Source organism: Lissotriton helveticus, chromosome 1_1 (genome assembly GCF_964261635.1).
Source record: "Lissotriton helveticus chromosome 1_1, aLisHel1.1, whole genome shotgun sequence".
Taxonomy (NCBI): Eukaryota; Metazoa; Chordata; class Amphibia; order Caudata; family Salamandridae; genus Lissotriton; species Lissotriton helveticus.
Genome location: NC_136057.1, coordinates 1,217,736,035 through 1,217,760,796, shown reverse-complemented (window position 1 = coordinate 1,217,760,796; position 24,762 = coordinate 1,217,736,035).

The window sequence follows — 24,762 nt, the reverse complement described above, 5'->3', positions numbered from 1 at the left end:
TGGTGGAGCGCGAACAGGATTTGCATATTCTGGGACTGTGTCGTCCAAATAGGACGAAATAAAAATATCAGCTGCGGTCTGTTTGTGACGTAGTTTGGTCGGAACTAATGGTGGCGGGAAATTACTGGATGCCTCTGGGGTCGCTTTTGGCAAGCCCTCGGCAAAGAGAGGATACATACCCCTAATAAGGGCATGCCTCTGTCTGTCTGACTGTTCGGCTTTGACTTGTTCACCTATCTCGATTAGTTATTTTTCTTGTGCTCGTTCTAAGGATTCTCTACTTAATTCTGACTTTCTGATTTCTTTTTCGGTTCTTTTATGAGCTTCTTTACGCCATAACTCGATGGCATCTTTCTGTGACTGTCTGGCTTTCTTTTTCCATAATGCTTCTTCTACTCGCATGATGCACTCGGCATCCCATGTACCCGATACGGGCCATCTATACTTTTCTTCTAACTGTTTGGTATACTCTACCCATAAATCTAGATACAATATGGCGCTTATGCCATGCTTCTGATACATAAAATGACCTGGACTGTCCCTCGGCGGAACAGGAACTGCTTCTTCTAACAAACCTTTTCTAGTTTTTAGCTGACGTAATCTCGAAAAGAGAGACATTGTAAACTTGAATCGGAACACAATACAATACACGAGGAACAATAACAATTGGGAGAACAATTCAGGCATACCACGACATTGGAAATACATTGAACAACATCATAACATAACAGTTCGGACAGAATATTACCTGGAATACTGAGAACAGAAACACAAGAATTTCTCGAGAACGGAACAGACTAGAGTTACTGGATGCACTGCTGAAACAGTACGGAACATACCGGTCCCATAAAGGGACGCATCAAGACCCGTATCCACCTAGGTGAACACTTCGTTTGTGAGTCTGTGTACCACCAACCCACGGACCAGAGTCATTTTAGATTGACCCTGTCTAGATACTACCCCAGTAATGGTACTCACCGGGCAGCAAGAACGGAAGGCCTCGGACTGGACTGGACTGCTACGACGACGGACGACGAACTTCGGACTTCAGTTACGGGTGGGCCTCCGGATACCTCGGACCTTGGACTCTTGGCTTGGGCTCTGGTCGGGACTCGCCGCGTTCCTCCACCGTCTCGTTTGGATGCTGGACCGCCTCCTCCGTCTCCTCCGTGGGCCTGAGGGATACTTGAAGCAGAAATATCTGCCGGTGCACAGAAGAGTTCCGTCACGACTGCAGAGGGTCAGGGGGTCGGCGTGGCTTCACCGACGCGTGGGGAAAGGGCAAGTCCCTATTCGGGCGCCATTATGTGGTAAATAAATAAATAATACCTCTCTTTTTGACTAGACATATATCATAACAGATAGCTCAATAAATAAGAGTCAAGATTCGAGGTAGTAGGAGTTTTGCAGGTTTAATACAGCATAAGGACAGGAACAGGACAACCTGCATAGGAATAGGATGACAGGGCCCAGCAGCTGCTGGGGCTGGGTCTGGGATGAGCGCGCTGACTTTTAATAACAATACATGAGCATATATACATAACGCAGACACATAGCATTACATTGCAGTAGGCGTAGCAGTGGGTGGAGCAGAAGGCGTGACGCGTAGCAGTCGCGAAAGATAAGGGCGAAAGTAGGTGTAACTGGGCGTATACATAGACATGTGATGCAAACGTAACAGAATATGTCATGAATGGGGCGGAAACCATGGAGGGGGCTACCTAAGGAGCCGGGACCTCTAACCTGATGGTGCGCGCAAACTAGCAATGACGTGTTACTAGGAGAAGCTGGGGGCTATGAACTCTGTGCTAGGAGCAGAGACTGAAGTCTGGAGAGTCAGGGCGACATGTACCTAAACAGTATCTAGTATCTGATGTTTTAGAGAACATGTTGATATAAACTAGAAGTTAGGAGGGGAAAGGCTGACTTGATTCTAAGACTGGACCATGCATTATTCTACATGTAGTGCGTGATGAAGAATATTAAATAACCATTAAATGCAGTATTTCTCTAACGTGGAGACGTGAAGGCTAGACAATGACGGAAACTATTGATGCGATTCAGTAGCTTAGGAATGCAGAGAAGGAGGACTGAACTGATAACTGGACTCATAACATATTCTTGGCAGACTCAGAGACTGAGCCATGCTGGGCCGGGCACTGCGAGGCAGGAAGTAAGTGAAGGGTCGAGGATACAGGTGGGGGCTGTATCGCTCCTCAGCGAGGCTTCAGGAGACAGGAGCTGAATCTGGTGTCCGGGCCCTTTTGAGGCCTAGAAACGGGGACTTTATAATAGAATAACGTGCACACTGAGAAACGTGGCAACGTAGCTTTACATAGGCCTGATATTCGTAGTATTCACGAGGACTGGAAACTGGCATACTAGAGGTGGACACAACTGTAATTGCGTCATTAATCGAACATGGGGAATGCATATGCATATTTAATCATGCACACATAACATATGATGGATGACACGTAGGGACACAGAACATGGCAAAATTTACTTTTCCACAGAACCTCCTGCTCAGGGGTGGGACAGGGGGGCCTGGTGCGAATTGTAGTAAAGGCCTCACACCCCCAAACACCCCTCCCTGTTAAGATGTCTCCCTACCTGTTAGGTGAAGGTGAACAATGCAATGGCTGCCACATGCTTCTGGGTGGGGGTAGTGCACCATCTTACTGAGCTGTAGAGCAAGGGTGCCTGGTAGGAGTTGTAGTGCAGGCCTCCCACCCCCAAACACTCCTCTCTGGGAAGATGGCTACCAACCTGATAGGTTATGGTGAACAATGCACTGGCTGCCACATGCTTCGGGTGGGTGGAGCGCTATATCCTGCCCAGGGGTGGGACAGGGGTTCTGGTGGGAGTTGTTGTGCATGCCTCCAACTCCCAAACACCCCTTCCGGGGAAAATAGCAACCTACCTGTACATTTGGTTGTTGTAATACAATGGCTGGCACATGCTTGTGGGTGGGGGAGAGTGCTACGTCCTGCTCAGGGGTGGGACGGGAGCCTGGTGGGAGTTGTATTGCAAACCTCCCACCACTAAACACCTCTCCCTGGGAAGATGGCTACCTACCTGTTAGGTCACGGTGAACAATGCAATGGCTGCCACATGCTTCTGGGTGGGGGAGTGCTATATCCTGCTAAGGGGTGGGACATGGAGCCTGGATGGAGTTGTAGTTCAGGCCTCCGACCCACAAACACCCCTCCCTGGGAATATGGCTACCTACCTGTTTGGTGAAGGTGAGCAATGCAATGGCTTCCACATGCTTCTTGGTGGGGGTGTGGTACCTCCTGCTCAGGGTTGGGCCAGGGGGGCCTGTGGGAGTTGTAGTACAGGCCTCCCACTCCCAAACACCCTTCCCTGGGAAGATCGCTACCTACCAGTACATTTGGTTGTTGTAATACAATGGCTGCCACATGCTTCTGGGTGGGGGAGAGTGCTACATCCTGCTCAGGGATGGGACGGGGGCCTAGTGGGAGTTGTTGTGCAGGCCTCCCACCCCTAAACACCCCTCCCTGGGAAGATGGCTACCTACCTGTTAGGTGAAGGTGAACAATGCAATTGATGCCACATGCTTCTGGGTGGGGGGAGTGCTCCATCTTGCTGAGCTGTGGAGCAAGGGTGCCTGGTGGGAGTTGTAGTGCAGGCCTCCCACCCCCAAACTACCCTCCTTGGGAAGATGGCTACCTACCTGTTAGGTGAAGGTGAACAATGCAATGGCTGCCACATGCTTCTTGGTGGGGGGAGTGGTACCTCCTGCTCAGTGGTGGGACAGGGGTGCCTGGTGGGAGTTGCAGTACAGGCCTCCCACCCCTAAACACCCCTCCCTGGGAAGATGGCTACCTACCTGTTAGGTGAAGGTGAACAATGCAATTGATGCCACATGCTTCTGGGTGGGGGGAGTGCTCCATCTTGCTGAGCTGTGGAGCAAGGGTGCCTGGTGGGAGTTGTAGTGCAGGCCTCCCACCCCCAAACTACCCTCCTTGGGAAGATGGCTACCAACCTGATAGGTGAAGGTGAACAATGCAATGGCTACCACATGCTTCTGGGTAGGAGGAGTGCTACATCCTGCTCAGGGGTGGGACAGGGGGGGCCGGCGGGAGTTGTTGTGCAGGCTTCCCACTCCCAAACACCCTTCCCTGGGAAGATGGCTACCTACCTGTACTTTTGGTTGTTGTAATACAATGGCTGCCACATGCTTCCGGGTGAGGGGGGTGTTATATCCTGCTCAGGGGTGGGACAGGGGGGCCTGGTGGGAGTTGTAGTGCAGGTCTCCCACCACGAACATTCCTCCCTGTGAAGATGGCTACCTACCTGTAAGTTGGGTTGTTGTAATACAATGGCTGCCAGATGGTTCTGGGTCAGGTGGAGTGCTACATCCTACTCAGGGGTGGGACAAGGGGGCCTGGTGGGAGTTGTAGTGCAGGCCTCAAACCCCAAACATCCCACCGGTTAAGATGGCTATCTACCTGTAAGGTGAAGGTGAACAATGCAGGGGCTGCCACATGCTTCTGGGTGGGGGGAGTGCTCCATCTTGCTGAGCTGTGGAACAAGGGTCCCTGGTGGCAGTCGTGGGAACCATATGCAACTGGTTCAGGGGGGATTTGGAGCACTCTGTTGACAGGGCTCCTATTCTCTAGGGCAGGCACAATCCTATTCACGGACCAGGGATTTCTCCTCCAACCACTCCAAATGCAGATGTGCCCATTCAGCCTAGCGGTGACTCACTCTGCCCCTCCTGGAGCCACATACACCTCACCAGCCCCTGTCACTTAAAAGCCAGACATGCAATTCACACAAAGCAGGCAGACACATAGCATAGAAATGCCAACTTCTAAAAGTGGCATTTCTCAAATAGTTATTATAAATTTGCGCACACCATTGCGCACCGTTTATTATCACTATTCCAACTAAACCAAACTTGACCACGCTGCGTCTCTCATATCAGGAATTACCACTGAAACACTTACCAGGGAATCCCCAATGCATTCCTAAGGGAGGGCAGCCCCACAGTAGTGAGAAACCCAAATGGCTGTTAGTCACTACCAGGACATGACACACTTAAGGTACATGTCCTATCTTTTACCTAAAATGCACCCTGCCCATAGGGGTAGCTAGGGCCTACCTTAGGGGTGAATGACATGCAGTAAAAGGGGGGTCACAGACATGGCACACTCTTTAGGTGCCACGTCACAGCAGCAGTAAGACTGCGTTCACAGGCCCTGTAATGGCAGAGGTCTGAGATAGGTTTTAAAGGCTACTTTGGTGGGTGGCGCAATCAGCACTGCAAGCCCACCTGTAACATTTAATTTACCAGCCCTGGGTATCCGAGATACTACTTTACATGGGACTGACAGGTAAATTAAATAGGCCAAACAGGTGTAGACCAATCTTACCACATTTATCACAGAGAGCACACGCACTTTACACTGAACAGCAGTGCTAAAGTGCCCAGAGTCCTAAAACCACCAACACCATGTCAGAAAAAAGGCTAGGAGAAAGGCAAAAGGTTTAGGGATGACCCTGCAAAAAGGTCCAAGTCCAACACATACCAATTACCATATACCTTTAGATGGCAAAGCACTGGTCCTGGGACTGGCTAGCGGAGCCCAGGGCACTTTCTGAGTCTGTAACCATCAGAAAATAGGAGTGAATGGGACAAAAAGGATGACTTTCCTACAATTCCCATATTTGATATATCTCTGTAACACTAGCTCGACCTAAGGATCCTTCATGTTTGCATACCAAAATGAGTGCATATTTCTAGATCTCACACATGACTCCTCTCTTGTCACATAGGTTACAGCCTGCGGTGCTTCAGCATGTTGACAATGCTTGAGACCACACTAGATGGAACTCAGCTGCATCCTACCAATGAGGCCCAAACAGACTGAAACCAGTCTGGGGTTGCATATGTTCCAGTCCAAGGGGGGGCTGGCCTGGAAGTTCCTGATGGAGTCATCCTATTGGAGCAGGACCAAAGCTGATTTACATATAGATAGTTCCTGTCGGAGGTGGCATGGTGAGCTAAAAATGATGGACTGGTAATAAACCTTAAGTAATTAAAAGTGGCTGAGATTTATTCAAACATTTCATCCATCATTTTTTGTATTCCTCAGTGGGAGCATTCCAGTAATGCAAGCGCAGTCCACAAGTGCCATTGACAACATTCCTTTAAGGCAAACCATTTGAGCAGTAAAGCTTTGGCTCATTCACAAGTCAGACTTATAAAATGTGCTTTGCTTTGTTTCAAACTGTGTCTGTGAAATCCTGACTGTTTCTGGCAAAGGAAAAACACTCATCTGTTAATAACCCATTCCAGACTGGGAAATTAAAATGCATTTTCTCACAAAAGAAAGCCACCACATTGCCTACAGCAATACATATGATTCAAACCCTCTGTGGAATTGAATACAAAAATAAATCATTGATTTACATCAATAATTACCTGAACTCATTCCAAGTTGGAAAAGCTGTCACTTGACATTTTTGAAGATATGCTTCTCAAATGCAAGCGTACTGGAGCAGTATGATTAAAAGAATGATTTCGACTGCTCTTGCTGAAAAAAGCATGTGTCTAGTATATATAAATGTTTTAGGTACTACCTAGTACTGTGCATCAAGCCTTTGGCAAAAATACACATGGATTTTTCAAAATAAATGTCTTTTCTTAAGAAATAAAGTAAGAATGAAAACTCTCTGAGAGAATAAAACTTCTGGATAATTGATTGTACTAAAATGCACATGTTCTTTTTGAATGCTTATTTTACTTAGGTTGCAATCAGATTGCTACAGAATTGTGGAGAGACATGATTTGTTTCTCGGTACAGTGTGGAAGATTTCTACCTCAAATACTGACTGTGGAGGGGCAACAATTGATTTGCCGTGTTCACCTCAATACTATTGGGGTCACGCTTGGTAAAATTTTCAGTCTCAAAAGGAAATGCACCCTTTGAAAAGAAAAGAAGAACTTTCAGGAATCTCTCACCTCTCTTCTGGTGAGTTTTGTTCTTTAAGCCCAGAATTGTTAGAATTCAGACAAACCCATCAGAGAATCTTTTATCTGCAGTCCATAGTATAAGAAGTCCAGCACTTGTACCCCCAACTAGTATGCGCACACAATGGTTAATAGTTTACTATCATAAGATTATTAATTTTGCAGCATTTGTCTACAAATCGTGTGTATTACAATGATCAATATTATCATAAACAAGCCGCAGATGATTTCTGGATGAAGGCAAAGGTTACATATGCCCCAGTTATATTTCATTGCACACTCATAACCTGTTAATCTATTCGATACAGAAAGGGTCTTAATGGCTTCAGTCACCTAACTTATGTGCCTATATTGATTTTCGAAGCCTCAATTATGCCAAGTTAAGTACAGTTTCCCTTCATACCTTATGTTGTCACCGGGTCAGCAGTCAGAATTTAGCCCTTCAACTTCCCTCATCAGAAACTGGTCTATGTGTCAATCCCGTGCCCTGTTCCAGAACCTCATATACATTCATTAATAATGATATGTTATGCAGCAAAGAAGGGACACTTGTGCTCATCTCATACTTTGCTACAAAGACAATGCCCCTTTGCTGAAGAAAATGGAAGCCATGGAAGCGAATTCTCCTGTTTTTTCTTCCTTCCAAGTCAGATCTTTGCATCTTCCCTTGCAGCTGGGGCTCCAATGCATCGACCAAAGAAAAGGAACGTTTTCTTTCTCTATCTTGTTAGCTTTGAACAGTGTCAGAAAATATGGAGTTTCCAAATAGGAAACCTGCAGACTGAGCACATACTTGTTAGCATTTCCATTCAAACTATTGGTCCACTTATCAATGTCTTTAGACATTTACACGCATTGTCTAATATTAAACGCAATCAGGTTTACATGCAATACGGACTGCCTTGCAAGCAACATACATTGTCACATGAAGCACCGCCACACAACACGGAGTTCTGTGAAAACACCAGGCCTTTTTTTTCAAAAAATCTTTATTGACAACATTGCATAGACAGAGTACATTCTTGCACCACCATATACATGAGCAAAACTTAAAATAGCAAGGAGGGCCAAAAATCCAAAACATCAGAAAACAACAGCATGACAGATGTTATGTCGGTAAGTCTGGACAGTGAACAGTCATTAATGGGAGGCGCCCGGGCCAGGAAAGAGGGACGGGCCCAGCTGGAAAGAGATAGGGACGGGGGAAGGCAGATTACTATCCTACACCGGCGGCCGCCGTGGGCGGGGTGCCAGCGGGGAGCACGGGAGAGGCAGCAGGGCAATGTGGGGAGTGGGCCAAAAGGTATGACACTAGGGACCCCCATATGTTAATTGGGCGAGATGTAGAGGGCATGAGGTCCCAGAATTCAGACAGTAGGGTGTGGCAGCGCAATGCATCCTCGAGCCATTGAGCGAATTTGGGTGCAGGTTTTCGACCCCAACACATGGAACCCTGATGCCACGCTAGGTCAAGCAAAACACACAAGATGATGGACGGAATGGTGCACAATTGCTAAACATTCACCCCCAGTCACAGATCTGGGTTTAATCCATCGTTATTTTGCTCACCAAGCCACCCCAGTTCAGACATGGCCATATGCAAATCAGTCTTAACCCTGTGCCTCATGGGAACAGTCCAGACCGAAATGCCAAGCCATCTCTTTCCTGGACCGGAATCAAGCATCCTAGGACCGGTTTCTGGCTATCAGCCGTCTTTAGCCAGGATAGCTTAACTCCAGTGGCTTAGTGAGCAAGGGACCCACTTCTGGGCATACCCTTCCCACATAGGGTGAACAGCAAAACACACAAGATGATGGACGGAATGTTGCACAATGGCTAAACATTCACCCCCAGTCACAGATCTGTGTTTAATCCATCGTTATTTTGCTCACCAAGCCATCCCAGTTCAGACATGGCCATATGGGACCCCCATATGTTAAGTGGGCGAGAAGTAGCGGGCATGAGGTCCCAGAATTCAGACAGTAGGGTCTGGCAGCACAATGTGTCCTCGAGCCATTGAGCGAATTTGGGTGCAGGTTTGCGATCCCAACACATGGAACCCTGATGCCACGCTAGGTCAAGCAGCATGACAATCAAGCGGCGGGAAGCGTCCGGGCAGGATTTAACAAAGCCTAGGAGGCAGGGCGGGGGGTCAGGCTAGACCGGCAAGGAGGTGATCTCTGATATAGAGGAACAGACCTCGCACCAGTAGGCGGCGACCTTGGGGCATAACCTGGCAAGATGAGCGAAGGAGCAGAACAGCGTAGGCATCTGTCACTGGGGATAAGTCCCAGCTTGTGCAACTGAGCAGGAGTACGGTAGAGTCTATGCAAGTATTTAAGATGGATACGGCGTAGGCGATAGTTTGGGGACAATCTCTTAGTCTGAATACAACAGTAGAGCCAATCAGCTTGAGAGATATCTATGAAAAGGTCCTCACCCCATGACGCACGAGCGCGATCAGTAGAGATGGAGGTGGCCACTAGCATGAGGGCATAAGGTTTGGTTATCAACTTCCGAGGGGAGGAAGACGAGTACAGGAACTCAAGAGTGGACATCGAGAAAGGAGGCAGAGGGAACGCAGGTTGTAGCTCCTTGCAGATAGCCAGTAGCTGATAAAAAAGCAGAGTGTCCATGGGGTCGGAATCATCAGCCAGGGAGTAAAAAGTACTTTCCGGATAGAGATCCATGACTGTAGTCAGCCCCAGGTGGGTGGCATGTTTAGCCATGCCGGATGGTTGGAGAGGAGGAAAAGCTGGGTGCCGAACAATCGGCATCGAATTTGCCCAAAGCAAGGGGGCACCGGATAAACAACAAAGCCCCTCCCAGGCCCAACGCAAGGTCTCGACGTGTCTATTTCAGTACGTGCGTGTTTGGCTGGGGCAAACAGGGCAGTGGTGAGCGGCCATGGGGCATCAAGATCCGCCTTGACCACCACCTGCGGCTAGAAAGGAGTGGGGTGAAGTCAAAAGTGCAAAAAGCTGGCCTGAGCACACATTGCATGGAGTTTGAAGTTAGGGGCACCGAGGCCGCCACATGACATTGGCGCAAGAGTAAGCCAATGAGAAGAGTAAGCATGGCCTCATGGAGCAAAGGGAGAAATTGGCCACAGTCAAAGGACTCATTGTAGATGGCGGCCAGATGTGGCACCAATAGTAGAGCGAAAGTCTATAGAAAGAAACAGGAAGGCCACCCAAACAAGGGGCATTGTCACCAGACATACCATTGATGGCGGCAAGTATTTCCTCTTTAGAGAAGGGCTCGTCCAGATATTCGCGGTGGTAGTTTTCGCGCCATAAGAGAGATAGTACGAACTCGGCCACCATCGTGGAGCGCTATGATATATGATGCAGCACGGACCGGACGGAGAAGGTTGGCCAAGGTTTTACTTGATTGGTCCCCCTCACCGAAGCGGTGGGCCCAGGCTTCCCTGCCAAGGAACAAGAGCTCTCTGTTAGCCTCCTCAGTGAATTCAGTGTGTTTTTCGTGAAGGTGGGTGAGTGTATTGGGGCTGGGGTCAAGAGCCTGAGAGGAGTCTAAGCATTTATTTTCGGATTCCAGCTTGTTAAGAGTATTGCGGATGGAGCGTAGGACCCCAGACTGTTTAGAGATACATTCGTTGTGAATGACTACTTTGAATCCCTCCCAAAGTGTGGAAGGAGAGTCCACACAGCCCTCATTGAGCTCAAAGTAGTTAATGATCGCGGTCTGGATCTCGTCACAGAATACGGAATCGCGCAGAGCGTTAGAAGGAAGCCTCCAGGTGAAAGTGCGTTAGGGGTCTGAACTGGCACGTTATCAGAAAGACTTCACGCCATGTGATCAATGGAAATGAGCCAGGAAAGGATAACAGGAGAGGAGATCAAGAGACCTAGCCGGGACCAGCAGCCACGCATATCGGTGACGCAAGTGTCCTTGTGGGCATCAGGACGTGTGTGACGCCACTCGTCGTGCAAGGAGTTCTCTGCGAGGATGGAGTTTAGGAATTCACCAGCACGAGGGTGGGAGGCATGAGGGCCAGAGCGATCCAGGACAGCGGATAGTGTAACATTGAAATCCCCCCCGGAGGAGCGCGGCTGGGCCAAGGGAAGAGATGTGATGCCAAACCTGCGCGAAAAAATCTGGGTTGTCATTATTAGGGCCATATATTGCAGTTATCGTTCAGGATTGGGCCTGAAGGGAGCCATGAAGGATGACAAATCACCCTGCGAGGTCAGTGATAGCGTGGGAAGTTTGCCAAGGGAGCCTCCTATGTATGAGAATGGAGACCCCCAAGAGTAGTTGGAGTAGAAGGAGGAGTGTGATTCTCACCAGTGCTGGGAGTGCAGTCTGGCAGCAGATGCAGAGAGCAGGTAGGTCTCCTGTAGACAGATTTCTACCTTGTGCCGGACGAGGTGCGCATGGACAAGTCAAGCCTTGCGGTAATCCTTGAGACCCCGGATGTTCCATGTCCAACAAGTAATGTGTATGGCCTGGATCTTCGTGCGGGTGCATATGGTGGTGCTAACCAACTGAGAACCCGAGGAGTGGTGCAACAATGGAGGGGATAAACAAGGACAGCCAAGAGCATGCCACAACAGAAATCTGGGCTGCAAGGGGGAATCGAAGACTGCAAACCCATGGAGAAGGATGCTGATGAGTAACGAGCCCAGGACTAAGGTCTTGGGGTAGTACACAAAGTAGTGTGGCATGACATAGCTGGGCCAGTAGGCAATGGCATTGCAAGGCGAGCTAAAGGACAAAACAATACATAATGACAAAAACAAACATGCCTTAGAAGGAGGCAGCAAATCCCCAAGAACCCCCCAACCACCACCCACACAAACCCCCCAAACAGGTTGAGAAACCAACCATGACCACCCCAGGGAACCCCAACTGGGAAGGGAAGAGTCTAAGTTCGAAGTGGGAATCATCCCGAGGAGGCATGACCACCCTGCCGATAAAGCAGTGTGGCCAAGCTATCGTGATCACAGAAAGTGTTATAATGGAATCACATTAAAGAACATTGGTGGCTAGCCCCAGTGGGGGCAAGGCAACCTGGAGCCAAGCGGTGTAACTTAAATCAAGGAAGGAATGGTGAACAGGAAACCATGAGATTAACAGTACATTAACTGTATCCTAAAGAAGGAGCAGGTCAGTCATTGTCACTCAGGTTGCCGGGACCGGAATCTTCAGAGTTTGCAGGGGTGGAGCAGTGAGAACTATCCAGCTTCTTGGTGAAGACGAGGGTGTTCTTTGGATCCAGGAAGAAAAGAGTCATGGAACCCTGCTGGATGTGAAGTTTAGCCAGATATGCCAGCGAGTAGAGGATCCCCTGTTTTTAAAGAATGCCCTTCGCCGGCAGGAACTCGCGGCGGGCAGCCTGTACCGCCAGCATGTAGTCCGAATAAAAGGACAAGGTGTTCCTCTGATGCCGGATCTCACCTCTGTCCCTGGCCGCTCGGAGGATTGCATCACAGTAACAAAAATTTAGGATTTTAGCAATAATTGAGTGAGCAGGCAATCCAGGGCCTGGGTGGGGGCCAAGGGATCGATGGGCTCTCTCCACGATGAATACCTGGGAAAGCACCTCGCCAAACAGTTCATGTACCAGATGCTCCTCATAATCTTCCATACCCGTGATGTTGGTGGACTCAGGCACCCCCGTAATGCAGAGATTGCTCCTGCAGCAGAACACCTCCAAGTCCTCGTTTTTGATGTGTATCAAGTCCAGATGTTTGTCCATTTGAAGGAGTTTCTGGCGATCCTGCTCGGTGGCATCCTCTTCCTCAGAGACCCTCGATTCGACATGCAGCAGGCGATTGTCATGTGAGTCCACATGACAACATCCAGGCGCAATGACAACTGGTCAAGTTGGGCAGCTATGCCAGAGACGGCTGATTCAACCTCCAGCATGATGGCCTTGAGGTCGTCCTCACGGGAAGTGGACATCTCCGCGGGAGCAGTGGAGTCGCCACCGTCCATGACCACGCCGTCCTGGAGTGTTTGGCGGTGCTGGTCGAAGGTGAGCCAGGGTTGCTTGTGGTCAGCCTTACCAATGTCAGGCACCGTCGGGGGGAAAAGTAGATGAGGAGTGCAGCTGGGTGGCAGAGAAGCAGAGTCCAATGATGCGAAAGAGCTGAACAAGCAGTGGGTGGAGATGAGGCAGATGGCAATGCCTGGAGGAGTGTCAGCGATCAGGGAGCTGTGCTAGAGCCTACAGCCCTTTGCCCCGCAAGGCATCAACGGGGACCCCCGGAACAGGCAGGTGAGTTTCTGCGGGGGGTGTGTTCCCACATGGGTGAGCCCAGCCTGGCGGAGGAGATTGCGAGTAGAGCCCAAATTCACCCAGCAGAGGATGGCTCCTGCAGTGATTGTACAATGGTGATGCAGGATGGGGCCGCAGCCACTGGAGGCCAGGCAGCAGGTATGAAAGGGGGAGTGCGAACTACCACACAAGGCCGCAAGGCACAAGGCCAGAAGGCGATGCAGCAGAGGAGGAATTAGGGCACTGAAGCAGGGGCCCTGTGTTGTGGCACGTGCCCCCTGTCCCAGCCACGACAGCCCACTGCGGTCAGACGCCCCCACCCCTCTCACAGTGCTTGTGTAAGGAAAGTAGTGGTGAACACTGGGTGGCTCCAGCCGGTGAGTGGGGCCTTAGATGAGGGCGAGGAGATGTGGCGGGTGGAGATGCAGCATGTGAAGCCCCTGCTGCAGCCCAGTGGGTGGCAACGCCGCGCCTGGAGAAGGACTGGAGCAGGATCCGACGAGGCATGGGCAAAGAGGTGCCATTTGAGAGTGCATGTCCGCCATGCCTGGGCCTGCTGAGCTGCTGTGTGGTGCCGGAGTCAGGTCCCAAGAGAGAGGCTGGCGGCAGACTGCTGAGGTAGGCAGGCCCGCGCGCGCGGGGGGCCGGACAGAGCAGATTTGTCAGGGCCGCAGATGGGCTGGGCACCACGGCACCGGGAACCTAGTGACAGCGGGGATTTGCGGGGGCAGGCTGCCCCCCACCCAGCCAAACCGAGATGGAGCAGTCACAGCGGGCGCCAGAATGCGACCTGGCAGCGCCCATACAGGGAGAGAAGCAAGGGCTGGGCGGTGTGGCAAACGAGCCCCTAACCCCGCTGCCCAAGGCCCTCAGCAGCCACAGCACTCACCGGAGTCTTCAGGCGGCGTAGGAGGGCAGTTCCCAGGATGATGCTGCAGGCAAGCTGGAACGGGAGCAGGAAGGCCCTCCAGTGGTGGCAGGTAGGCCCAGCCTTGAGGAGTGGGCTCGGGGAATTGATCTCGACCCAGGCGCGTCGGAGGAGGTCGCAGACAAGAGCAGGCGGCTCCCCAAGTCGAGGTTAATTCAGCTGCGCCGGAGCTGAGCCATTAGATTGCTGATGTCTATAGGATGCTGGCGGATTTAGAGCTTGGCCGGCAGAGCCCACTTAGAGTACAGTCATCTTGCAGCCGCACCCCCTCTGAATTCACCAGGCCTTGAAGAGAAAGAGGCCTTGTTCTTTTTAAAAATAATATGTATAACAATTGTGTCCAATAATGTATGAAGTCATAGCACAGATGTAATTTTTATGCATCTAGAGGACTTTTTTAAAAACTACTGTAAAATTCCAATCTGAGTTTGTAAGAAATATATTGCTTCCAATCAGAGGGCTGTTGAACGGTCTGCAGTACATTACTTAGGGAAACGATTCACCATTGCCTTTTTCTGTTTGCAGATGAGTAAGTGTCAATTCCATACATGTAGATCCTGATTAAAAAATGAAAGCTAGTTTCAGGTTAAAGGCCATCCTGACAACACCCACCCAGTCTATTTTGTGTGAGATGGACCATAATAAATATTAATGAAGTAGTCACATGCATTTGCTTTAGTATTCACTGTTTATTCATGGGCCACATTGGGCATGGCAGGCCAGCAAATCAGCAGGTCCATGACCCTCCATGCAAGAAGTTCATGGAATTGCAATTGATTATACTAATTCATCTAATTTCGGCAAATAAATTCATTCTTTGGTACCAGCACTCAAGCCTTGTGCAGCCAATGGATGACGCCTGTAATGCAGATATTTCTCCATTGCGTGTGATGCTCCTTTCCCTGTAAAAGATCTGTGATAGGTGTGGATGGGTTCATGTCAAAAATGGAAAAAATTACAAAATGGAGGTTAATAGAGCACAAACACTGATGCAACCCACTGTCAGTAAGGAATTCGCTTGGATTTATGCCTGTGATAGCTCATGTGTACAAATAGTTTCGGTCCATTTTGCCAGTGGCAGCTCCTACACTAAGGAGCATTGCCCCACTGCATTTCAGCAGTGTAAGTAAAAGGAAAAATAAAATGATAACAACTTGATGTTATTATCATTTTATTTTTCCCTGCTGAGGCAAGTTGCGGGGTGGAGCTGGGCTGCTCTGCTCAAAGATCAGAGGGAGAACTGGTCGGCACTCTGTAAGTGAGCATGACAGTTTGGCTGGCCGTCTTGTTCCAGCCAAACAGTCATGCGCACTTAGCATTTTCTCCACCCAGGCTGTATTACGGCCTGGGTGGAGAACATACACAGGCTCATAGTCACTGTCTGAGTGTTGAACCATGGCACTCAGACCAATAATGACTCTCCTAACAGCAGCGTCGTGATTGGCTTAGGGGAGCCTGTATGTTTCCTGCTTCTGTTTCGTCCAGATGTGAAGAGACGACGGAGGAGAGAAGCAGTGACAGGTATGTTTATTTTCTACACACCCGACTCAACATCCCCGATCCGTGTCAGCTGCCACTGAATTTGCATGCTCTGAACTCACTTTGTAAATATCTACAATATTTATATACATGCAAAATATTGTTTAATTGGTACAAGTATAAATTACTTTTTCCTACAAAAAAATGTTGAGTTAGGTACAAGAATCCCAATTGTGGGTTTAAAGTAAGTAACATAGGGCCTAATGTACAAAGCCATTTTATATTTAGAAACTCTATGAGCTGTAAAATCACAGGGTACCCAAAACAAAATAGGTTTTTGCTGTATTAAGTTCATTGAAAACTAAAATTGGCAAGCGGGGTGATGCATCCCCTCATTAATTACATTTTGAATGGTATGAAATAATGGTTTGCAAATCGTGTCGGGTGACTATAGACCACTGTCGGAGTCACCTAAAGTAGTCTCAAGATGGATATCTTTGTTTTTAAAAATAACACCGATTGCTTTATGGAACAAAGGATGCTTTAAAACCCATTTTGGAATGCAAACAGAGGGATGGTGGTCAGCTATCTCCTGCAGGTCACCATCTGGGTTTTAACCAATCACGAAGGAATGCTAATATCGCCATGCTTAATCAATATTCAATAAGCAGTTCGTTCTGTGACACCCTGCAACAGAATATTTTGAGATGCAACCTAAATCGTACATAGGTCTTATCATAAATTAATTTAAAATTGGTCGTAAACTTTCAGTGTGCAATTTGTAACTACTTTTTCGAACATCTGGCCCTAAATGCCATTATTACCGTGAACGGTAGTGTATTTCAAGGACTAGGGGCCAGATGTAGGTAGGCATTTACCGGTCAGTAACGGCCGAATTCGGCCGTTACCGACCGGTAAATGGAATTTCAGATATAGGGGCAGAGTTTTACAGAATCGGTAAATTTACCGAACGGTAAATTTACCGATTCTGTAAAATACCGAATCGGTATTTTTACCGATTTGGTAAATTTGATATGTAGGTGGGACTCTTCAGAGTCCCACAAGCATTACAGAATCGGTATTTTACCATCAAATTCTATTTGATGGTAAAATACCGATTCCGGTGTGCATGCACATGTGTGCATGCACACCTGTGCCATATGACAGGCAGACCTGCCCTTAGGGCAGGTATGCCTGCCACATGGCACCCGAACCTGTTTTGGGGGTGCTAGAGGGTGTCAAAGTGACACCCCCTGCACCCTTGAGAAATTCGGTATTTACCGATTCGGTAAATACCGAATCGGTAATGCCCATTCATTCCTATGGGCTTCAAAGCCCATAGGAATGAATGGGCATTACCGGTCGGTATTTACCGAATCGGTAAATACCGACTTTTACAGATTCGGTAAATCCACATCTGGATTTACCTACATCTCGGTACTTCTATTTTACAGATTCATAAATACCGAATCGGTAAAATTCGGTATTTATGAGTCGGTAAAATAGAATTACCTACATCTGGCCCTAGGATCTGAAAAATCCACATCTCAATTTGCACGGGTGCTTATATTAATATTTGTGTTTGATTTCAGTACGTCATTTATCTTTAAGTAATACTAGTCTGCTGCAAAATGTATTTTAACAGTTATACTTTTGCAGATAAACATTAACATCAGGCATATTTCAGGATATGGCTGTTGATAGAATATTCTCAGAGTTTACAGACAGGTGATTTGCTACTAGTGGGATTGCTCCAAGGATCTTGATCTTTCCAGATCAATTTTCCTAAGCAAATCTCACCATGCACAGAAATAAGCCATTTTATGTCTGTTAGCTGGTACTTGGTAGCATCATTATTTGGCACCTGTAAGAAACGGGTTCCATCCAGAATTTTGTTGAGCGCACTGCATTGCATTTGGGGATGCACTGCGCACAACGAAATTCGTTTGATTTATTTAAATGTTTACTTACCTGCAAACCTCCATTATCCATACATAACTAACCCCCACCCTGCCCCTCCCCACGTCACCGCCCCGGCAGGTACTCCCCTACCGACCGCGGCTCATAAGAAGCTCTGGCTGGGTACTTAGGAACACGTGAGCACACATGTGTACACATGTGTGGGCTGAGAGTGAAAGACTACCATATAGGTCAGCCCAGTATCTGTGCACAAGTAGCCTGTTGTAGAAGAGACCCTGCAGAAATCGATGCAGACATTGTGGAAACCTTTTAATATGAGTGGGCATTTAAGTGTGCATGAGTGGCACTTACTAAAAGTCTTTGTGCTTTACTGAATTACAAATTACTGGCAAAATCTGCGCCACGGCATATTCTGATCCTAGGTAGGTCTTGACAGTCCTAAAAAGATGGGCCAGGTATCAATCATTGGGTAAACATATGCCCCGAGTGCAGCCGAACTATGGGGCATATTACCAACAACTAGCGATAATTATCGCTATGTTGGTTTAGCTGCGATATTTTTATCGCCGAGCTGCGGAGATTTATATCGCTTAGGAGCCTTGATATTATCAAGGTTTATCTCCTAAGCGATAAAAATCGGCCGAAATGCATGAATATCGCTGAAAAGTCAGCAATATTAATGCATTACCGAGCTAATGCTCTTAGCCATGTAATCCGCCTACCATTGGATAACATGGCTAAGAACTGCTCAGGGGCAGGTGTTAGCTTTTGGAGATATTCGTGCTTAGCGCAAATATCTCCAAAAGTTGGTAATAGGAGATAGCGATGTTAGCGACTGTTTCCAGTCGCTAACATCTTGGCACGCCCACTTTGCATGTCATTAGTGATAAATATCACTGACATGCAAAGCGGGGCCCAAGATGGTCGCTATCTCCTACTAGCTGTCGCTAACTGGTGTTAGCGACAGCTAGGTAATAGGGAGATAATTTTATCTCCGCTTTCTTGGCTTTCAAAGCCAAAAAAGCGGAGATAAACCCCCTTGATAATATGCCCCTATGTGAGAACTGTAGTCCTTATGGCTTTTGTAGCCCTGGTGGTTGTCGCTTAATAATTTTTGGGCTGTGGTATGCATGGATTCTCCTTCCTGAGATCATCTACAGTTCAAGAGTGCCCATCCACTGATTTCTGTGCAAAAGAAACTTTCCCAGGGAACACCATCTCCCCAAGACATCAAAAGTCAAGGAGGAGTACCTCCATGCTCCACGGATGGATGTGTGACACCCCTCTTCCCAAGTCCATATCTAGGGGAGCGGGGAGCACAGCACTAACATTTTCCAGCCCATGCAGACTGTGGGCGGGAAATACATGAATGAACCCAGTTTCTAAGCAAAGGGTGCTTAGGGCCCCCTCTGCGATTTGTAGCACTCGAGTACCTTGTACCGAAAAAACAAACGTACTGTGCACGGCCGCTTTCACCAAGGAGAAAAAAAGTACTTCTGCATGCATTGGAGACTCACATAAGCCCTCTGAGGTTCCAAAATGTGCACATTGTGCTTTGTGGGGCCCCAGGCAGCATAGAGGTACCACCAATGTTTGGGGGGTTATTAGGGATGCAACAGCTCCCCAGGAAATATGACTCTCAAGGGCTACATTAACGCCCCTGTGAGACTTTTTCAATGTTTCTAAGCACTTCCTGAGCTTGTGCTTTAGCAAAAAAACTCTGGAGTGCAAAGACCCTTGTTGGTTAGTCCAAAAGCAGCAGAGACAGCATGCTGAAACTAGAAGAAAGACTACTGCACTTGTTTTTTTAAATGCACAATATTTTATTGACAATGATGTGATTGACAAAAATTGACGCAGCGCAATATGCCAAGACAACCTGTGCCCTTCCTGCACAAAATCAATCCATAGAGGCTTTTCCCTCGTTTTAAGTGTGCTGCAGAATACAGCATACTTAGAAAGAGGAACCTACAAGGAGAAATAAATATATTACTTCTTGTTACGCCTCTATAGTGAATGCGTACAATTATGACGCATTCCCAGCTTTACCAGTTTTGGTAAGTTTGTGAATGTGCCAAAGTACACAGGTGGATGTGTTGGAACACCCACACTCCACACTTGTAACACCTTCCCGGTGCAGAGTAATGCAAGGAAATGGTTTGCACTGGATAGAGTTACTCCAGACGTACCAAGACACACAGGGCCATGCAAGGTGGCCTTGCGTTGCGTTGTAAATCTTAAGCATTGCATTGCCCTTGCATCACCATACATTATGCATTGTCAATGCAATCCTATGATAAATCTGGCCCTATATTTTTTAATTCATGTTGATCAAAAATTGTACCATCCACATAGATGTCAACTGTGTTGTATTAGCTGATTATGACTGTTTCCTCTTATCAATGTGGTAACAGCCTGACAGTGCCAGTAGGCCTGTCACTTTTATAGTAATACCCTTGTATTGTGTTTGGTATAGGTGGACGTATTGGGATGAAATGGATGGATATTTCCTTCTACTAAATTGTCGATATTTGTGAATTAATGCATTTTACCTCTCTCTCTATGTGAAATATAACACATACAAATTGATTTCCTGTGAAGTAGAACTGCATATGTTGGTTCTAGAGATCCAGGTCCACTCAATTATTAACCTAAACTCACTAGTTATTGTCCTTTTAGAGCATGGCTCGGATGCCCTCGTAATGTCACAACAACAGCTGAAGGTGGGTCTCTTTGTGGTGTTAAAGCATGCATTTTTATTGATATAAAATTGATAAGTAAGTTATTGTTGCAAGACTCAAGGCAAAATCTGACCAACTGGATTTTATGTTATCTTCAGTGCTGCTGCCAAGTGGCTCCTTGTCATGTTTGGCACCATCCACAAGTTGCCAAAAAATCTTGTAGACAAATACCACAATATTGTGAATATAAGTAATGCAGGTAAGTATAGATTTACTATTTTTAACTCCACGTATACCTAGTTTGAATATTTGTACAGTACATCAACAGTTACATATGTATTCGTACCTTCAAGATACTCTTGCTGGTAGTTGGGCAGCACATTTTTAAAAACTCGATATTCTAGTAGAACACATGTCAGCCAGGTCTGGCTTTTCCGCCAATAACACGTTGCACCCTGGACCTGTAGTGTCTAACAATGCCGTTATTAGTTCTTAAATTGCACCATATAAGTGATGTTGCTTAAAAAGTTAGGACTGGCTGAAAAAGACACATGCCCATGTTACAGATGTTTTCTAACCTTTTATAAAGTGTTCAAGTCTATTTGGAAAGGTTTGACTTCATATTTCATATGCCAAGTTTTGTCTTGATTTCCAGAAGTGAGCTAAAGTTCTGGGGTCTGGGTCCTCTCTTTTATACACCCAAATCCTTTGTCTCTGAAGGCAGAGATTGTCTGTGCTTAGTCCAAACCAGTTCTGTGCAATCCTGGAGCACTTCGTTAACAAGACTCCTTCTTTCCTTTGACAGTGTGGGCCAGGGACATCTGTCACACCACAGGAGGTGGAGCCAGCATTGTGGTAGGCAGGCACAGCCCTATTCAGGTCCTAGGTGCTCCCCTCCCACCACTCTACATGCAGATGGGTCTATTCAGTCCTGTGCTGACTCACCCTGTCTCCTGGAATCCCCCAGCACCTGTCACCCACAACCCAGACAATGAATACACACCCTAGCAGAGGCAGGCTTGGACAGTTAGGCAAGAAAATACCTACTTTCTAAAAGTGGTATTTTCAAACACAGAATGTTAATGTCCTGCCTCCTCATCCTTCTTGATCTCTCGTCAGCATTTGACACGGTCAAACATGAGAACTTGTTGGAGCTGCTAAGTACTAGAATGGGGCTATCGGGAACTGTTCTCAAATGGTTCTCGTCTTTCCTTCACAACCGGTCTCAGAGGTTCAAGATCGACAATGTACTATCTACACCGGTGCCTGCAGATCTTGGGGTTCCACAAGGATCCACCCTCTCTCCTACACTGTTCAACCTCGTTATGGAACCCCTCGCCACCTTGCTTCAAGCATCCAATGTTCAATTCCATATGTACGCTGATGACACGCAACTCTACCTAAAGTTACAGTCCCCGGAAGATATCAAACAGCTGAATTCCACGCTTATTAACACCCAATCCTGGCTGGCCGATAATCACCTCAAACTAAATGCTCTAAAAACTGAGTTCCTACTCATATCACCTCCGGCGAAAATCTCCACCACCCAAACCTGGCTCAACAACCTAACAGCACTCAATGTCCAACCTACCATCGTGGACTCGGCGAAATCCCTAGGCATCACACTCGACGCCAAGCTCGACATGCAGCAGCACGTCAGCAAAGCCACAAAAGCAGCTAATTTCCAAATTAACACGCTGAGGAAAATTAAACCCTTCCTCCCTGCCAAAGACTTCCAAACTGCTGTACAAGCTCTAGTCATCCCTCGAATAGACTACGGAATTGCGACCCTCAGCGGTCTCCCGCTATCCACAACAGCACCCTTAAGAGCCTCCCTGAACGCTGCCGCGAGACTCATTACTGGCTCAAGAAAGCACTCGCACATATCCCCAGATCTAAAGTCTCTAAAATGGCTGCCTTTTGAAGCCAGAATACAGCTAAAAATTGCAACTATGACACACGCGGCCGTGCACCACAAGGCACCCTACTACCTCGCTCAAAAGCTGTCTATATCAGGAGGGTCGAGATCCAATAGGAGTACTAAAAATCTACTCCTGAAACCCCGTAGATTTCGGAAAGCGAAAACTTACAAACGCTCCTTCTCAGGAATGGCACCCAGGATCTGGAATGCGCTCCCTCCTGAAACACGGCTAATCACCTCCACTGCACTCTTCAAGAAAGAGGTGAAAACAATGCTTCTGGCCAATATTTCCTGATCGCTACAGATGTTGTGTCAGAGACTCTGCATTGCTTGTATCGCTGCTCTGCCTATCCTCGACTTGTTGGGGGCACTATTACGCTACTCTATTACTACCGACCAAGATATGATACACGTTAGTTTACTGATCCACCTGTACGTCATGGTAGTCGGATCAATGACCTGTGCTGCTATATACTACTCCCTTACCTGATCATATATGGAGTGGTTTTATGTTGTTTTTTTTCATCCATGTTGTTACCATGTTACTTACCATGTTATTACCATGTTATTACCATGTTACCATGTTACCTACCTGATCATATATGGATTGGTGTTATGTCTGTTCTTATCATCCATGTTATTACCTTGTCACTGATTACTATATTGTTCCCATTATCTCTGTTTACTCTGTTGCCCCTTCCCTGTCTTTGTGAAGCGCTCTGATATCTGTAAGGATCTTGTTCGCGCTATATAAAACTTTGAATAAATAAATAAAATAAATAAAACCAACTTCACTAAAATATGCATTTTATCATTCTGAGTTCAGACATACTAAACTCGAATTTCTACCTAGTTCCCTGAGTCAGTTATGATTATAAGATGTTATAATCAAACTGCCCATTCTGGCATATGGGGAACAGTTAGACTTGCAATAGTGAAAAACAAAAATGGCTGCAATTTACTATCCGGACATGCCACACTCATCAGGGCATGTCCTACCTTTTACCTACAATGCACCCTGCCCTTGGGCCTACCTTAGGGGTGACTAATATGTATAAAAGGGAAGGTTTAGGGATTTGCAAGTGGGTGCACTTGCCCAGTCAACATGGCAGTACCAGACTTCACACAAGCTCTGCAATGGCAGACCTGAGACACACTTTACAAGCTGCTTGGGTGGGTGGCACAATCAGTGCTGCAAGCCCACCAGTAGCATTTGACTTACAAGTCCTGGGCACATGCAGTGCACTGTACTAGGGCCTGACAAGTAAACCAAACTAGCCAATCATGGAGTCACTAATCCATACATCAATTTACCATAGGGAGCCCTTGCACTGTGGCATTGAATAGCTGTGGCACAGTGCCCAAAAGCATCTCAAAGCAGCAGAAACATGAGGCAACAACATAAAATGGAAGGGAGACCCACACCTAACAATGAACAACATAACAGCACCAAGGCATGTTTGCTTCCCTTGAACAAGTACAATTCCATCATGAGCTGCACATGAATATCACCTTCAATGTACAGCTATATAAGAGACAACAGCAATTCAAGCCTTTCTTTTGCGTAGAACAGGTACACAATTGAAAGCTTCCCTCCTCAACAAAAAGTGACATTTTGGCAGGAGCAGTAGAACTCCCCTTCACGGAACAGCCAGAGCATGGAAGCAGCAAATCATGGTCACTTAACTTACAGAAGGCAACCAGTTGTCAAAATTTCCTTTACGGCAGAAAAGATATAGCAATTGAGCTATAGGGCAAGCTCCCATCTTGCATACAACACCTACAGCATCTGCATCAATTGTATGTAGGTTACACAATGACAGGTGTTTAAGTCACAAAGATGAGTTTATGTGTGAATGTGGTGCTATAGCAAGAATGTAGGTTATTGGTTGAGGGGGATGGATGCCCCGCTCAGGCAACAACCACTATCATTGTGAACCACAAAAGTCACTAAATTGTCCCTTAATGACCGTTTAGTAGCTTGGCACAAAAGTAGGCAGGCTTAACTTAGAGGCAATGCGAAAAGTATTTTTGTAGCACAAAAACAGGCTTGTAACCCGGGAGACTGGCAGACAGCACAGATGGTTCAGACAGGAAAATGCCAGCTTTCTAAAAGTGGAATTTTCAGAATTCTAACTTAAAATCCAACTTTACCATTAAAGAGGATTTAAAATTACAATTCTGATAGCATTTAATTTACAGGCCTTGGGTACAGTTATCACCATTTACTAGGGACTTTAATTTAATGTGCCACCCTGTTGTATTCTAATTTTACCATGTTTGGAGGTGAGAGAAAAAGCAGTTTAACACGGTTGTTAATGCAGCAAATATTATTCGAGCAAAAACAAGTTAGTGAAGGCAAAAAATATTTGGAAGAATACCATGCCCAGGATGTGAGGTTTACACCAGCTGTCACTCGATTTTACTCCTATTTTCACTTGTGATAGTTGCAGTGCTTCTGTCAAATAATTCAAGTTCTTCTAATAGTGCTGTAACTACAACTGTCACCTTCTTGCCGGCAGACTTAGGATGTACCCTGGCCCTGCTTTCAATGCCTGCACCTTTTGCAATCATTCACATTCA